The following is a 6859-nucleotide window of genomic DNA, read 5'->3' as shown; positions in this document are numbered from 1 at the left end:
TGGAAAAAAAAATTCCATTGATATTAGCCAAACCAAACCAACAAAACAAAAGCCCACAACACAAGAAGGGCATAGGACCTGTATTTGGAAAACTATAATTTTTGTTTAGGGGTATAAAACAAAACATGAACTAATAGAGAAACATTTCCTGATTCCGTGTGGGCAGTCTTAATATTAAAAAGGCCAATCATTTCCCGATGGTTACAATAATTTAATGCAAATGCAATCATAATACCGATGTTTTAAAACCAGGCAAAATGAACATAAAGTTTATATGGAGGGATAAGTATCTGAGAATAGGCAATAATTTTAAAGGAAGATGTGTGTATGCGTGCATGAACAGGTGCACACGCATACATGAGCAGAGCATGGGTACCATCTTGCCTTGCTAAACATTAAAATTTATTACAAAGCTACTGTGATAAAATGGTATTCCTGCCCATTAGCTTAAAACATTTTATATTTTAATGTCTATGGGGCAATACCGAAAGAATGGAAGAACACTATGTTCATAGTAAACAAGTCAACATAATTATTTTAATTTACTTACTCCAATAGAGAACACTAGCATGATATATCGTAGTTGAGGTCTTACTAGAGCAACGAAATAAAATAGAGACAACAGGAACAAATCCAAAGATAGGTAGTAGCTTGATATATAACCAAGCTGACATTTCAATTCAGGGTAATGTATGACTATTTGAATAAATAGTCTTGGCACAATTTACTTTCCATCTGAAATACACCTCCCAAACAATAAAGTTCCATACTTAGTTTTTTAATTATGTGAGAAAAGATATAATAAATTAAGTTGAAAAGCAAATGGTAGATTGGTACAAAATAATTGGCATAGTGTGTGACAGGGCAAGTGTCATTTCCCCTAATGTACAAATTCTTCCTATTAATTCATAAGAAAACAAACAACCCAGCAAAAGGATGGGCAAAGATATGAACAGGGTATTCACAGACAAAATGCAATCATCAACAAACACCTGAAAATATACATAACTCTATTAATAGTATGGAAATGCAAGTTAAGCAGGACAATGTTTCAAGTTCAGATTGTCATTTATTAAGAGCAACTGAATTTGATGTTATTGAGGGTGGAGCTGCAACTGGCAATTTCACACATAGCTGTCAATTGCTACAATCTTTTGTGAAATTAATCTGGAAATATCTCCTGAAAATTGAAATATCCATATGCTTTAGGGATTCCACTTAGAAGAATGTAGCCCATAGAAATAAAAAAGCAATGTATAAGAATATATGTTGAAGAATCTTTATTATGGCATTATTTGTAATGTAAAAAAATCTACCTCTAAATGCCCTGAATGTACACTATTAGGAACAGTTGAATAAACTGCTATACCCATACCATGTACTATTATGCAGCAAGTAGAAAGGGTGTTAGGTGTATATTATTGCTTTGGAGATACCCATGATATATATATTACTAAGTGAAAAAAGACATTGTAGAATAATGTATGTGGTGTAATGATATGTTTTATTTTTTTTTAAAGATTTTATTTATTTATTTGAGAGAGAGAGAAAGAGATTCAGAGAGCACGAGAGGGAAGAGGGTCAGAGGGAGAAGCAGACCCCCAGCTGAGCAGGGAGCCCGATGCGGGACTCGATCCCGGGACTCCAGGATCATGACCTGAGCCGAAGGCGGTCACTTAACCAACTGAGCCACCCAGGCGCCCTGTAATGATATTTTTAAATAACAAAATATCCCAAGCTCCCCCTGTGTATGTGTGTGTTTATGTATATATATCACATATCACTAAAGGATCATGGTTATATACATAAACATGAGCATAAAGACACAGAAGGTTACACAGCAAACTGTTACATTTATCTTGGGGGGCAGGAGTAGAGGGCAGATTGTTACATTTCTTAAATGTTTCTGTATTATATGACTTGTTAAATCATGTCACTTTTGTTATTTAAAAAATCTAATAGGGGCACCGGGGTGACTCAGTTGGTTAAGTATTCGACTCTTGACTTCAGCTCAGGTCATGATCTCAGGGTTGTGAGATTGAGCCCCGTGCCCAGTTCTGTGCTGGGTGTGGAGTCTGCTTACAATTCTCTCTCTCCTTCTCCCTCTGTCCCTCCCCCCCTAAAAAAATCTAATAAAGTTCAAGCAAAACACCAATAAGGAAAATATTCCAAATATTACACTGAATCACTTTACCCAGACAGTTCTCAGAGAAATGCCTCCAAAAACCAAAATACATTAGCATTAGTGACTGAGTCCCTGAGAATATGATCACAGAGACTCTAGGAACTCCCAAACTGTCTTCAAACAAACTAGAAAAACTCAGAGGAGTGACTCTTTAGCATTTTTTTTTTTTAGTAAATTCCTTTGCGTCTTAAGTATAAATATCTAAATTTCCTATGAATTAAAAAGATCTATCGTGAGTGACTCTTTGAAACAACTAAGCAGATTTAAACAAGTAAAATACAGATACTAGAAAGATGCTCCTACATTCTAACAAAAACTTACTTTAAAATATTCAAAGAATAAGCATTAAAATTATTTGGAAAGAACTTAAATTTCCACTTCCAGATGATAAAGTTAATGTACGATGAAAAACTGTGTTAATAATGAATTACATTTAGGAAGACCTCATGAAAATTTGGAAAACGCTAGAGATATTATATTATCTTTAAAAAGTACAAAATTCTATATGCTTACAATCACAATCAAGGAAAATGACAGCAACAATAATACAACTTTCGTGTAGAAAATAGATCAAAAGGAAATAGACTAACACATCAAGAAGTGATAGTTTTTGGGAGTTGTGTAATATGGGATTTTCTGTCTCTTTTTCTATCCTCTTTTTTTTTTGGATGTTTCATCCTGAAGCCTTTTTTTTTTTTTTAAGATTTTATTTATTTATTTGACAGAGAGATAGTGAGAGCAGGAACACAAGCAGGGGGAGTGGGAGAGGGAGAAGCCCGCTTCCTGCCGAGCAGGGAGCCCGACGCGGGACTCGATCCCAGGACCCTGGGATCATGACCTGAGCCGAAGGCAGACGCTTAACCACTGAGCCACCCAGGCGCCCCTCTTTTTCTATTTTCTATATTTTCCAAATATTCTGAAATAATTATTATATAGCACTTTATTTTTATAAGTGTATGAGAGCTTTATTTTCAAGTATTTATGTATGTGTATTTATATATTTATTACTACATCTAGCTTGTTTTATACCTAAATAATACTAATTATTAGCAATAAGTGATTAGTTGCTAGGACTACTAGTACAAAGTACTAACACTACTATGTACTAGTAATTAGATAGGAGTAAAGTGTTATATATTGTAATACAATGAACAGTATATGAAATGTAGATAGTAGATATTTGAATCAGCATAGTAAGTTCTATATGATATGTATAAATAATGACTTTATTTATAATAATTATTATTACATGTAGTACTTTACTCCTTAAAACTAGTAATAGTTATTTAGTAAATAATAATTATTGAGGGATAAAGAGCTAAATATTATAAGGCAATAAATAATATTTGGACAGTTAATTTTTTTTTAATTTGGACAGTTAATTTAACCTTGTAATTGTATAAGAGATTTACTTCCTAGAGCTCAAGGCTGAGACCTCATAGGTAATTTGCTTCAGCTCTTAAATATCACGCTTCATTAGCAGTGTGGAATTTCAGCTTCCATTCACTAAGCCCTGCAGGTTCTGTGCCCAACATTCCTGTGCCTTAGCTTAAAGCAGTTTCTGTCAACAGTGTTCAAGACTTTGGAAAAAGTCATATTAATAGCGATTAAAGAAGGGCCATTATGTTAATCCAGCGTAGCACACCCCAGCAGGACAGGTCATTGCAAAGAGGCTATATGGTACCGAATAACGGCCACAATAGAGAAGAGAGTTGGGGGAAAATGGGCATTTGTCTCTTGCAATCTTACTGGACCCTCACTTAGCATCCTGGAGCCTTTGTCCTCCAAACTGTCAACAGGTTTCATGTCTCTAAGTGATCATGTTAGTTAGAGGAATAATGATATATCAATATAGAATATTCCTATTTCTGGGGCACCTGGCTAGCTCAGTCAGAGGAGCATGTAATTCTTGATCTTGCGGTCGTGAGTTCGAGCCCCATGTAGGGTGTAGAGATTACTTAAAATTTTTTTAAAAAAAGAATATGCCTATTTCTGACTCTTCCTTTCTGTACCTACTTGAATGTTGGTGCTGCCCTCATCATGTCCATTTGCCAACCAGCAAACTTGGTAGCATTAAACAAATGGGGGAGGTAATGATGCCAAGGATCAAAGTCCCATACCACTAACTCCCCCTAAATGTTCCTTTTTTGGGAGGATCACCAGAATAAGAGACACTGATACTGGTATGATGTTTTGACTCTCACTAGCTTCAAGGAAAGAGTTTCCACCCTGAGTCAACAGGAAACCCAGGAAAGTTATGAACTCCAAAGGAAACTGTTTTTCAGCATCCACTATGCACCAGGCTCTTCTCTTGAGTTGTAAGGCATGGAAACCCATTTAACCAAGAGTGGGTACAATGGGGAGGGAGGTGGCAAAAATTTAGGGTATCAGGGAAATCTCCCAGAGCCAAAGGGTCATCGGTGTGCGTGAGTCTAGAAACAGAATCAGTCCTAATCAAGGCCTTGCCCCCATCTGGCACCTGTTTCTCACTCATGTTGGCTCCGGTTCTCACTCTCTCCCTCATCTCCCTCCTTCTGCATCCTTATCTCCTGCTTGGCCCAATTTAGCTGTCTCAGCCTTGTTCTAAATGACCTTTCAGCCTCCCATGGATTAAAATTTCCCCTGGGTCTTAATTCAGATTCTGGACAGAGGGAATGTGAACACTGAATCCATGACTGAATACAGTCATGAATGAATCGATCAATAAATTAGTAAATTCAGCATTCCTCTCCTTTGAGTTAGAACCTTTATAAACAATCTGCTGAACTCACTTATTTGCCCAAAACATCCACAGGTAGAAATTTGCAAAGATGACTCCAGGTAAGCATGTTAAGCCATGCATTTCATCAGGAAGGAAATTTTGTATTTAATATTTTGATGTTTCTGTTAAAGTCCCTTGTATTTATGCTCCCAAACTGTATCTATTAAAATAGCATCATGTTGAATAATTTCCATTAAAATGTAACAAAAAATCTTGTATCTTATAAGTCAGGCACTTATCAAGTACTTTATTTCATTTAATATTTATAACACCTAAAGAATAGGTACGATTATTAGGCCCCTGAATGAAGAAATTTAGGCTCAGAGTGTTTAGAAATCATTTTCACGCTGTCAGAGCAGAGGTAGGATTCCCTTAGGTCTCTCTGACTGTAGCTCGTGTGCTTAGCCATTGCCCTATGAATTCTACTTTTTACTCCTCGGTGAAAAAAGACGTTTAAGCCCTGTATTACATAAATCTACTTAATACAGACATTTTGCTAAACTTTTAGCAGTCAAGCATTGTGACTAGTCAGCAGCTAATTTGAAAATATAGTAGAGTTGGAAAAATGAAAAGCTGATATTTGTCATCTTTAAAGTTTCTTTTAAGCACTTGAGATGTTCTAAACACTGGCAATTGATTCAGAACTCTGCATTTTGCAGAGTTCTGATGTTCATATCAGCCCCCACACTGTTATCGGTCAGCATTAGTAGGACAGAGCTGAAGTTATTCCTTATTCACAGTGAAGGTATCCTGTGGAATTGTTCCTGACTTGCAAAGTTTAAAATAGCATTTCTAGATTCCAACTCTAATTGCCGTATCATTTAAAAATCATTAGCTTCTACTTTAAAATGGACATAAATTCACATAATTTAAAAAGCCAAATCCAATATATCATGTTTTATGTGTACTTTCCTTCGGACTGTGATTATTATATATTTTGGTGCTCTCAAGTATATACTACTCTGCTGTTTATCACCAATAAACCACCATGTCACTGTGTATCCAATTCTGCGTTACTGTAAAGTAAGATGTCCTTGGCCTTATTACATGAGATCACAGCAGCTCATCTTCAGTGCATCCTCTTGGCTCCATATAGCACTTTTACCCATCATGGCCCAAAGACCATCTTACCAGTCGTCTAAATCTCCAACAAAGAAAGATGTGCCTTTGTTATCTACACAATGGCCTCAATTCTCCCTTGCCCTCTGGGTATAAACATTGTCTGGAACGGCTTTACATCAACTGGAATTTCATGTTTCATTTCTTCAGTAAGTTGAGCTCTAGATGCTGCATAGGGGCTGGTGGAAGGTTCTAGTAAGCCATACTTCAGTTCTCCTTTCGTTCTGCTTTTCTGCCCTGCTAGGATCTTGACTCTAAGGGTCATATTCAGGTCTAGCCTCTCATATCATCATGGTATCTTACACCACTGAAGTTTTCTTCTCTCTCATAAAGATGATTTCATTGGCCAATATTATCTGGGCATGAATCTGGCTCTAATACCTTTCCCAGGCTTACAGGTTCTTTTATTAACCTTGCTTAAATTTCAAGTATACCTTGAGTTTTGTAGAGCTATTTCAGAGAGAAATCAAAGGCAAATGTGGCTTAAATATCTGAATACAGGGCAGAGGTTTTTGCAAAATTGTCACTGGTTTGCCTGCCTGCTTGCCTTCCTCCCTCCCTCCCTTCCCTCATTTTTAACCTTTTGATCCCCTTCTCCTACTAAAAAAAAATTGGGGGGCGCCTGGGTGGCTCAGTCGTTAAGCATCTGCCTTCGGCTCAGGTCATCATCTCAGGGTCCTGGGATCGAACTCCGCATCAGGCTCCCTGCTGGGCGGGAAGCCTGCTTCTCCCTCTCTCACTCCCCCTGCTTGTGCTCCCTCTCTCGCTGTGTCTCTCTCTGTCAAATAAATAAA

This window comes from Mirounga angustirostris, unplaced genomic scaffold, assembly GCF_029215605.1.
Source record: "Mirounga angustirostris isolate CCGP_5_RB_7025 unplaced genomic scaffold, mMirAng1.0.hap1 SCAF_3, whole genome shotgun sequence".
NCBI lineage: Eukaryota > Metazoa > Chordata > Mammalia > Carnivora > Phocidae > Mirounga > Mirounga angustirostris.
This window is presented reverse-complemented; position numbering follows the sequence as displayed.